Source organism: Apteryx mantelli, chromosome 15 (genome assembly GCF_036417845.1).
Source record: "Apteryx mantelli isolate bAptMan1 chromosome 15, bAptMan1.hap1, whole genome shotgun sequence".
Lineage (NCBI taxonomy): Eukaryota > Metazoa > Chordata > Aves > Apterygiformes > Apterygidae > Apteryx > Apteryx mantelli.
Window position 1 is genome coordinate 11,043,816 of NC_089992.1, and position 11,269 is coordinate 11,055,084.

At 38.9% G+C, this 11,269-nt stretch overlaps 1 long non-coding RNA gene across 1 annotated transcript; it reads left to right on the forward strand.

Annotated features, from left to right (window-relative positions):
* Window positions 1-8,170: 8,170 nt before the first annotated feature.
* Window positions 8,171-10,964, forward strand: LOC136993426 (uncharacterized). Its single transcript, XR_010885720.1, has 2 exons — window positions 8,171-8,387; window positions 9,891-10,964. It is a non-coding gene; the product is annotated as an uncharacterized lncRNA (long non-coding RNA).
* The last annotated feature ends 305 nt before the right edge of the window (window positions 10,965-11,269 follow it).

Below are 11,269 nucleotides of genomic sequence, written 5' to 3' on the forward strand. Positions count from 1 at the left end.
CTTTCTCTGTATGATACTGAGTTTTCATATGATAAACCTCAGGCCAAACATTACCTACAGAAAGGAGAAAAAGATGCTTCACTATTTGTAGAAAAAGCTACATAATAAAAATCTATTGGCACCCCAACTCCTCCAGGAAAATAGCAAAAAATAAGAAAGTCTTTGTACTTTTTAAAGCAAGTTGGCCCAACCTGCTGCTGAAACACTATCATAGCTTTTCTGAGCTTTGAGTATTTTCCAGCACATTTTTTTCCCTAGCTGTTAACATTTTTTTTGTTCAGTCTACAGCTATGCACAGATTAACTACTGAAGAAAATTCCTATTAATGCTGAGTATAGATTGACATTCTCATTTATTAATGCTGTGCCATTGTTCTTTGCTGGAACATAGGTAAAGCTTATTTTTAACCTACAATTTCTACCAAGTCAGTATGAGTTAGAGGCTTACACTAGTAAAGCGTACATATACACAGTGCATTACAAACACGTCAAGGTAGGAGAAAGAATTAGTGACGATGGTTGAATCTCAAAAAGGCTTCAAGTTCCGTTCAGAAAATGTTCAGAATGGTCTTATTTGAACATTATACAAACTACATAAATCTGAAAAACTGGAGTGAACTTAGAAGTAGTATTTGTGGAAATCCCTCAACCCTACTCTTGACTCTTCATTCGGGCTAGAAATACAAAAAATGTTATTTTTGTAGGATTTTGGCATTTCTGTTTCTAGTCCCTGCTGAATTTGGGAATCCAGGAGAAAGGTGAAGAAAAGTTAGAGAAACATTTTGCATCTGGGTTCAGAAGCCACATGTTAATTCTTGTTTAACGTAATTGAGTTTGTTCACCTAAGACGTATACTACTGTGTGCTATAGTCACTGCAAAAAGTGAAAATCCAACCATGGATTGATTCAGAGTGGAAAAAAGGGCTGTTACAAAGCAAAAAAACCCCACTGAATTCACATTCTAGGATAATTAAACTATTGCAGCTTTTCATATAGGTGAATGCTCCTAAGACATCTGATATAAGCTATTAGCTGAAGCAATGAAAAATTAAGTTTACACAAACAGTAAATATCCTTTTTTCCTATCACTTTTTTTTCCAACACCGAAGGCTTTTTTAAATGAGAAAAATTTGCCATGAAAAGTTGCTCTTTACCCATGTGAAAATGTCGAATTTTCCTAATATGGCAATTAAGCAAAAATTAATGATTTTGCCTGGAGGACAGAATCCTTTCACTGTATCATGAAAAGCATTATCTATTGAACTAATAGTACATTTTGTTTAAAAAAAGTAATTTTCTTCTTGAACGGACTTCCAAAAACAGGGATGCTAAAAAATCCTGTACAGGTTTTCATTTAGGCACAATGGTAACATGAAAACTGGTAGTTTTGTAGAGTTCTATATTCACTGCATATCAGTTACGTTAAAGAAGGTAAACGCCCTGTATGCAAAACCTAAATTATTCTGCACACAACACTGCATTAGGCAGGCTTCGAATATTTTCCCTTGAATACTAAAACCTTGTGTGTTGTAGACACTAAAGCAATGAAACAAAATCTACTGAAGAAAATGGAATTATATAGCCTTAAGCATTATGGTATGTGGAGCCTTCATGCTGTTCTTTGTTAAACAAGTGCCATACTCCCTGTCTGTCAGGGCTCCCATTTTCAGCAATAGTTCAGCACTGCCTCCTTAAATGACACACAGCAAGGAAAATAAGGTTTTCAGTGAAGCCTTACACAATTAAAATGGTAAATATTTCACATGCTATTCTGGTGTCTGCAGGAGGCAAAGCTTCATGTGGAGCTAACTGATCTTCCACAGCCAAGGGAAATGAAGCAGCTTCAGCCATCAGATGGCATGCTTAAATACGTCCTCCAGAGAGACTGCACATGCTTTGCTTTGTTTTAATAAAAAAAAAAAAGGGTGAGATGGGAAAGAGGCCGAATTACAAAAAGAGCAGCTCAATCTTGTAAGACATGCAGTACCTATGGGTCACACTGCCAAACTGATTTTTCAACAGAACTCTGATTACTATATAGTTCAGCTTAAAAATTGATGAGACAATATGACCTTATTGAAGCAGCCATGTTAAAAGAGAAAAACACCCTTACCTGTTTAAGGGTTTAATCCTGCTCCCACAGAAGTTTGTGGCAAAACCATCTACCACAATAGATCAAGATCACCCCTTTGAGTCCCAGTTCTTAAAATCCCTCAAACACAAAAAGCTAGCTTGCAGAACAGGATAGATACAATTGTGAATAAAGTTAAGCAGGTGCTCAAGAACTCGCAGGATTGGGGCCTGAATTGTAGCGTAGGTTAGAAGGGTCAATTTTATCTACTTTTAAGTTTAGGACCACAAGGAGTGGGTTAAAAATCAAACAGCAAATTGTGAGCAGGATAGACTGACAGAAGCAAAATTTATCTGCACCAAGTATACTAATTTCCTAGCTGAGAAAAAAATCAGGATTTTACATTTAGGATCTCTAACGAGATTTGGCCCAGGAAGCTCTACAATCATAGCCCATTCATGGGAAAGTGCACATATTAAATCAGCCACAGGAGGGCTCCACCATTGTCCCCAGAATGCTATTATATTCTGCACAAAATCCAGAAGAAAAAGGTAGGTCATTAAAATAGGAAGCAATACAATTGTCTAGCAGGGTTATTTAAACATCGTTCAACTCCATTATAAAAGGGTTAAAAAGTTTTGAAAGACTACACTGTACTCTATACTAGAAGCAACTAGTGATGGATTTCGTGTGTCACGCTTCTTGGTTCTTTAATTCAAAACATAGGAACAAAGAGATCAGTGCCATTGCCTACACTTGTCCATAACTGCCTGCAAAAACAAGGTAATACATTCCATTTTTGTGTGCACTATGGGAGACTCATCTGTGCAGCACAAAGGCCAATGTCTATAAAGGCAAATCTGCTTCGCAGTTATTACACATTACTTGCATCAGAACAACACTTGAGTCTGCGCACAGTCCAAGCCCCCTCTGCCCTCAGCTGCACACAAACATTGCAAGTTTTCTCCTGCAAAGTCCACAATCGGAGATAAAGACAAGATATGAATTCCCAATCATGAGGGTGAGAGCGCATTAAGGTATGACAGTGCCATGTGCTAGAGCTCAGCAACAAAAGAGTTCCAGATGCATAGTGCCTTCTCTGGAAAAAATGTGGTTTCGATTTTCCCAATCAGTTTGCAAATTCACAGAATAGTTTTGCCTGGAAGAAAACCTAGGGTGGAGAGAGGGGAAGAATCTTTTTCCAAACTGAAGTACATGACTTCCCATTTTCCCCCACTTTTAAGGGTATAAGAAACCCATCTGTCTCTTCTTTCTTTTGCCTGATAGGATTTCTATCCTCACTCTCCACCCCTGACCTGAATAAGCACCCTGAGGGTGCTGGGATGCTGAATAATAGGCATCCACATCATGGAGAAAAAAAGGATAGAAAAGTCACTTGTCAGTCTTTCTTTCTGAACTTGTTATAAACAAGGGCTTCCTGAAGCAAGAACGCTCCACATTCCAGGAGTGCACACCTGCCACTAACCACAGGAGCCTCTCGGACTTCTCTTGCATGCAGTCTCAAAAACTACTACAGCATTTTATCTAGAAGAACTCTAGTAAGAAAAAAAATGGGGCTCTGGAGGGGGAACATGAAGAAGAGAAAGTTTGCAATCTTAAATGCCAACAGCAGCAGTTGCATTCTGAGTTTGAAAGAAAAAAAGTGTTGGAAACATCTGGTATAACAAGGATACCCAACAGCCTGGTGTTTGGCACCTTCCAAGAGTTGTGCAACGTTGGCTCACAACTATAATCTGCCCAATTCAGGCCCTCGGCACAAAAACCAGAAGTGATTCTCTAGTGCAACTCTTAAGGACACTCACTTTAACAGCAGGACTCAAGCTTCTCTACTTTTCCAGCCTTGGTTTTCCAAGGCTTTTTGTACTCACGCTCAAAGTCAAGCATTTAGTTTTGTGCCAAATAAAAAGTATTTTTCAGTGTTTCTGCCAGAATGACAAAGTCAGCAGGATTCCAACTAAAGGGCAATAGGAATTTAAAGAGTAAATGCAAAATATCCCATCACCTGAAAAGTACTAATAACAACAGTGACTGTCCTACAGAACCACTTGGAATATTTAAAAACATCCCTACCACAGTCAGATTAAAGTGCTCTGAACATGAAAAGTAGAAGATAAACACACTATCTTCAGCCTCATCACCATCCCTATGCCTAATCCTACCGAACAATAAGGCTTCTTGTAAACTCCTGGTGTTACACTGGCCGATTACAATGCTGAACCAGTTCTGTCCTTCCATGGCCCCTTACAGAACCATACCCAAGTTTCACACTGATCAATAGTGCGAGTTTGTGTTTGGTTAGAAAGAGGTTAGAAAGACAGTAACACTAAGTTGCAGTACATTGTCAGTTGAATACTTAGCCATGCAAATTGCTGTGTTACATATATATATATATATATATATATATATATATATATATTTTTTTTTTTTTAAACTAACTTACTTTCAAACAAGCAACAATTTATTTAGCAGATGATCTCTCCAAAGATCAACTACTGATCATCCAGATCAGCCAAACAGTACAATTCCTAATGTATTCTAGTTAAAAAAATACAATATTACCCAAAACACACTAACAATTGCAGTGATTTTTGTTTTTAAAGCATCGGCTGCTGTGACAGTAACCAAGCAATTAACAGTTCTTTTTGACTTTATGACATTTCATATACCAATATCTTAAACCTTAAAGCCTTTCAAGTTGATTAGGGAATACTGTGGCCGAAAGACTGTTTCATACCTCCCTTTGAAAACAAGTTCTACCATAAGAGCTGGAGAGCAGTGCAGAGCAATCCTTCTACTCATCCATTATTGTTTAGACTGAATTCAGACAACACTACTGCTGCAAGTGGTATCCCCAGACTTCAATTAACTCTTGAAAAAGGAGCTTTCACTTGAAGAGGTGAGAGGAGCAAGATTCAGACATTCTGCTGTCTGATTGCACATACAGTGACAGTGAAAAGTGACAGTGAAAAGTGGTAGAGTTACACTGTACAGAAAATAAATGCATGTTCTTTCTTCAGAGTATCATCTTCAGCTTCCATATGACTTCTAACTATGCATTCCAAGATAACATAAGCAAGGATAGGTGAACATCACTCAGTTCAGCATTGCAACAAAAACGTCTCACTATACAAGTACTATATAGACTGCCAAAGACTATGTGCTTTTCTGCAGTATTCTGAGGAACAAGTGTCTCACACCAGTAATAATCATATACATCAAATATTCTACCAAGAAATTGGCCTGCTAGGTAGAGCCAGAGAAAGTTTCCACCAGGACATGATTTATAGCTTCTATTCTTAAACTTTACTTTACTACAGATCATAGATTAAGTATCAAAATCCTGGTTAAATATTCCACTAAAAAAATGGTTAGATACTTGGGTATTTGTCAAAACCCTTTGTCCCTATATCCCACCTGAGCTCCTCAGAGTCATTACATGGCTGGGACAGATACAGAAGAGATTAATGTTCTACAAAAAAACAATTAGAAAACCCAGCACACTTGCCAATTTTCTTTTAATAGCCCAGGAAGCTGTTTTCAAGGCTAGCATGGTTAGAGAACACATATAGAGCAGCGTCCTGGCTTCCTCTCCCCGAGATTTAACAGGCAGCAAAATACAGAACTTCCACATCCCACCAAACCCCAAAGACTTCAGTCATTGAGCTACAACTTCAGTACACACTGTATGCGATAGAAAACTGAATGACACCTCTATTGCCTAACACTCACCACAGTAGACAAACTTCTGGATAGATGTCTTTTAGGAACAAGAATCTAGCCTACAGACACCAGCACAGTTAAAAGCCTGTACAAGGAGAGAGGTTAAAGAAAGTGCCTTTGACTGCCCTGTTAAGAGATGGGGAAAAACATAGCATATTAGAGAGTCAAAAGGTCACTGCCCCCTTCAAACTCTCTCAGTATTAGTGTTTGAAAATAGAGCCCTCTGTCTCTGGGGTTTCCCTTTTCGGGGGGGGGGGGGGAAGGAAGGGGGAGTTTACCTTACCTCACCACAAGGGATGCGATACCAAGAGAGTTACACTAAGAGGAGTAATACTCTCCTCTGTCAGCAACAGCAGAGGTTTTGGGATGGGAGCATTCATTGGGAAGGAGCCTGCAAGCAATACAGTAGCCCCAAGCACATTCTCTGTGCATGTACGGCATCTACCAATGGTTTGATCCACCACCTGTAGCAATGGAGAGAGCACTCCTGAGGGACCTGATCCTCTGGCAGTCAGGAACAATTCCTAGGTATACAGTTAAACAAGTAATGTATGAATCAGAAAGTGTATTTGGATCAATTTGACATCTTAGGATAGATGATAAAAATGACACTTTTCTCACCAAAACAATTAACTTACCTTCTCAGCCCTATTCTACTTTTCTTTTTCTCATTTATTCTTTTCACAGAATAACAAACTAAGTACAGAAATTATCCCGCAACAAAAGATTATGAATGGAATATGATGCATTCAGTGGAGAAACGAGATGCAGTAGTAGGAACACACCAGCATACAGGGATAGAACACGGAGTCATAAAGTTCTTCAGTACTTGCACCATAAAAGCTTTCAGACAGTCTCTTATCTTGAAAAGAACTTTATTCAGGGATACACAGGCCTGCATTAATTCATCCTCCTGTTGAAAGGCCAGTACCTACAGCAAAGCTCCACAACACAAACCCCCATGATGGACTGCACAGTAACTCAGAATTTCATTCTGTTTCCATCCAGACAAACTGTGAGGTGAATGGGTTTTAAAATTCAAATAAGTTACAAATCTCCAAGCCATCATAGAAAAATCCTGCAACCTTCATCCAGAATCAGCCTTGTGACTATTCTACAAAATATGCTAGAGGTTTACCATTGTCATTTTATATGCTCTGCCTTTTCTTAAGATGCCTCATTTTATTTCTTGTCTCAGAGCTGAGGGAACACGAGTACACATCTCGTCCCTTCTGAACAACAGGTCTCCCAAAATTGCTTTTCTCACAAGGTAGGAAATTCAGGTGAGAACCTCAAAATACATGATAGAGATCTAAATTATATCATTCTGCTTGGCAAAAATGTCAAGGTTGTGCCGTGACTGGCAACAATTCTGCTTCAGAACACAGGTAATTTTCAAGAGAACGTCACAAACGTAGTTGTGGCAGTGTTGGAGTAATACAGTTCAAGACTCACCACCAAGTTTTGCTATAAACAGGGCGTTCTGCATATATTGAGAGAGATTAATAGAAATGTATGTGTTTCCAGTAGTAATCCCCTTTAAGTGATCTAGCTTGTCTCCAAGATTGAACAGACTTGCAACATCATCTGGCCTGCAGAAAAAACAACACAAACCACCCAGAAATAAAAGTTTGGGGGAACTGCAGAAAAAGAGGAAATAGAAAGGATAAAGCAGATCATCTGCCAGAAACAAGATTGGACACAAATACAGATTAGCCTGGTGAACTGAACATTTCTAGGAAATGCTGATATGTCATTGCACTGCTGAAATCAGAGACGGTAGGAGGCAATTAGCTACTGCAGCTTCTTCCTACTTAAAGTGATTGTTCAAGGCTATATTGTAATATGCAGTTGGTCCTATTAATTCAGCATGTAACTATTGGCAGGGAAAAGACCACTTATTCAATCTCATCTTTAAAATCAAATTGAAAACTGATTAGAGAAATAATGGCTATTTTCTTGATCCTTTTGCATTTATCCTCCAATTCTAAGCCCACCATGCAGTTTTGTTGCACATATTATGAGTGCCCTCCATAATTAAAGCTTTATCTGAGCCTCCCCCCTCCTTCCACATCACTCTTGGTTAGATCAAAACAGTAGAGACAAACCGAATCATGCCCGGGGTGCAGGAAGAGAAAGAGAGAGAAAGAGACCATTTAATAGAGTAGGCTAATGGTGGGGAGGAAGCGGGTTGATTTTACATCTCAGAACTGTTGAGCCTGCAAATATTTCTGAAATCACATCTGGAAACAAAGCTCTGCCTTAAGTAAGTTCACCCATGAGTGTTGCTAAGCAATGGAGAGAAGGCAAGAGCGAGGGAGAGCGCCTGACTTTAGGATTAGAGGGATAAATAGGAGATAAAACACTAAGGCTCCTGCATAGCCTTATTTATAGTGAACTTTGAAGTGCTTTGTTTTTCCTGCCTATCTTCCAAACTGTTTGTACTACAGTTGATCAGACCTGATTCAGTGTCTGTACCAATGCACATCCAGCACACAGAGTTGGGCTGCATCCTGGAGCACTGACACAAGCAGTTATGCACCAGAACTGTCAACATCTGTCTCTGGATTAAACAGGTAAGAACCAGAGAAACTGTCCTGTTATAACTATTATAGAATTTCCTCTGTATTTTAGAGAAAAACTGCAGACACTTGTTTTTATGTAATTTAGAAGTTCATGTATGGTATGGAAAATAAAATGCTTATGATAGCTGCAGTTTGTTCTAATTCTATTCTTACGCTAGTAGTTACCAAGGAGTGTGGTATTGTACCCGACAACTGATAAATGCAGAATCTTCACCCGAGTTAAAGTGAAGTTTCTGTCTGGGTTCTGCTAACAGCATCTTATTGTAACAGTTTCTTCCTCTGCTTTTAGTAGGATTACCTCCAGTCATTAGGAAAGCAATTACACAGTTGCAACTGTAAACAAATACATTGCATCTTATGATATCACTTCAAGGTACAAAACATTCATCATCTTGTTCAGTTAAATGCCTCTGTCAACTGTAGCGTGTACATTTATAAAGTGTGCATTGTTGGAATAATAAATTGAATTCTGTTTTGTTTTTGCATGACAGCAGTCATTTTTATTATCATAAATACTTTGAAGTGCTTATCTTTTATTACTCCAAATTATTCCATATGCTAAGACATTAGCAGTCTTCCAGGTCATTTCACAGGCATTAAACTTTTACTGTATACCTGTCTCTTTAACATTCACTAATACCTCATCTGGAAAGAGAATGACATTTGTTGCCGAGCAGCAGATGTCTGCAAATACACCATGAACTAGTAGACTCAGACCTCAGACTGCCTAGATGCTGATTAACTAGTCATCATTATAATAGATATCATGAAGGCTTCCCCCAAAAGTCAGGATGTCCTAAATATATCACCCCTGCAGCACTCCAGCAGCCTTCTCTGCACGTGGGAAGCATTTCCCTGACATGCAAATGGCATTTAACAGACAGAACAATGGAGAGAAAAATCAAGATGATTTGGGCTTGTAATCACATTTTTATTTTCTGCAATTTCAATTCTTATTTTAAAAAGCAAGGACTCTGAAAAAAATGCTTTAAGTTCAAAGAAGCTCAGACAAAGTACGCAGGCATGATGAGCCACATGTTGAAGAAATAACTTACAAGCTCACCACTGAAAGATGACAAATGAATTGCCGAGATCTGAAAGTTCCTCATGCTAAATGCACATAAAATAGATCACCTGTTCTACTATACATATATATATATAAAATGCATATGCATACATATATATAAAAAAATATATAAATAAAAGCAGCAAATCCATGGGCAGCTTCTTTTACAGTTGAACAGGCACAAACCAACCAATTTTTGTCCTCTAAGAAATCACACAAGCTAGCAGTCCACTGCAAAATGATTGAGTGAAAATATAAGTTAAGATGGAAGAAAGATCCTATGGATAACCCTGTTATCAGTTTTACATAGCAAGCCTCTTGACATGTAAAACATTTAAAAAGCATTGTCTGGAGATAGACAAAGAAACATGTAACACTATTTCCTAACCTATTTCCTACCCCCCCCCCCTTTTTGCTTTTTGTTAAAGGGAAGAAAGGAAGGAGAAAAGAAGAAATCTTTCCTATCAGCAGCAGCAGGGGTTGCTGCAGGAAGAGGATAATTCCCTCCTGCTACTCGGCTGACAACCACCAAGCTTCACAGGAGGAACAAGGCATTTTAATCATGGAATTGAAAAATGCAGCAGTTTCTAAAGCTTCATCTCATCTTAGCTGGTTTACATTAATTTAGGATGAACTGGCTCACCTTGGAATTATGTTATATATGGAAGATAACAGAGGAGGAAGATTTCATTGCCATCTCTAGTTTGTGTGATAGCAGGCAGGGTGTCTGTGTGTATAAATACTTCCAGAGCATCCTGGATAAGCAGTGACCACTGAATTCCTTAAAAGCACACTGAAAACTTGAGAGCTCCCTTAATTTCATCCTATCTATTTTATAGACTCTGTGCTCTTTAAAAAGACACAGAATTAAATGGGAAAGGTGAAAAATATCTAATTAACAACTGGCAAGTCAGGGCCCAACCCAATGCCCACTGAAGTAAAAAAAAAAAAAAAAGAAAAAAAAAATACTGCGACAGAGGCATAGGCGTTTTGGCTCTGGCTCTTTCACCAGATTATCATTATAACAAAGGCACCCCAGAACGGACTGCTAAGATAAATGCGAATCTTGCGTCAAAGACAGGCAGGCACCCCCGGAATTAACAATTTGAGCACACATCAGTTCACAGGCAGCAGCTTTGGGCATGTGGCACAACATCTGTTACAAAAACACTAGAAAGCAGACCTGCGGCAAACTGGACCACCGCCAGCTCTCTCAAGACTTTGTTCCCTGACAAGGCTGTCAGTAGGTGGACAGATGGCAGCCGATGCACTCGCAGGATACTTAGTTCAGTTAATAATCAAGTGTGCTAAATGATTTCAGATTTGCTCTGCACCAGGCATTGTATTCTGTACTGAATCATTAATGCTATGTCTTAATAGAAATATGGTTTTGTATTAAGAAAGTGATGGTTACTGTATTTTACAAGACAGTTTATCTGAAACAATTTGTCAGGGAACATTAGATCTGCTTTCACGAATAAAGTCAGAATCTGCCAGCTTTACCAAGCTGACTTGCTCATAATTTTAATTCTACAGCATTCGAGGAATGGGAGTGGAAGGAAACATTAAGATGCAGGTCAGTTAATAGCACAAGCTGCTCCCACATGCGCACTCAGCTGACAGAACAGAATAGATGCTCACAGCACACAACACATGGGATACTGTATGCCAGTAGTTTTTCTGCCTTCCCCGACCGCTCTGCATGCCTGGTGCTGTACGTCGCATAGACTTCTCCTGGAAAGGACAGGTCTCATCCCATTTCCTCACATAACCAACCCTCTGGGTGACATGCTTGTCATCTGTGCGT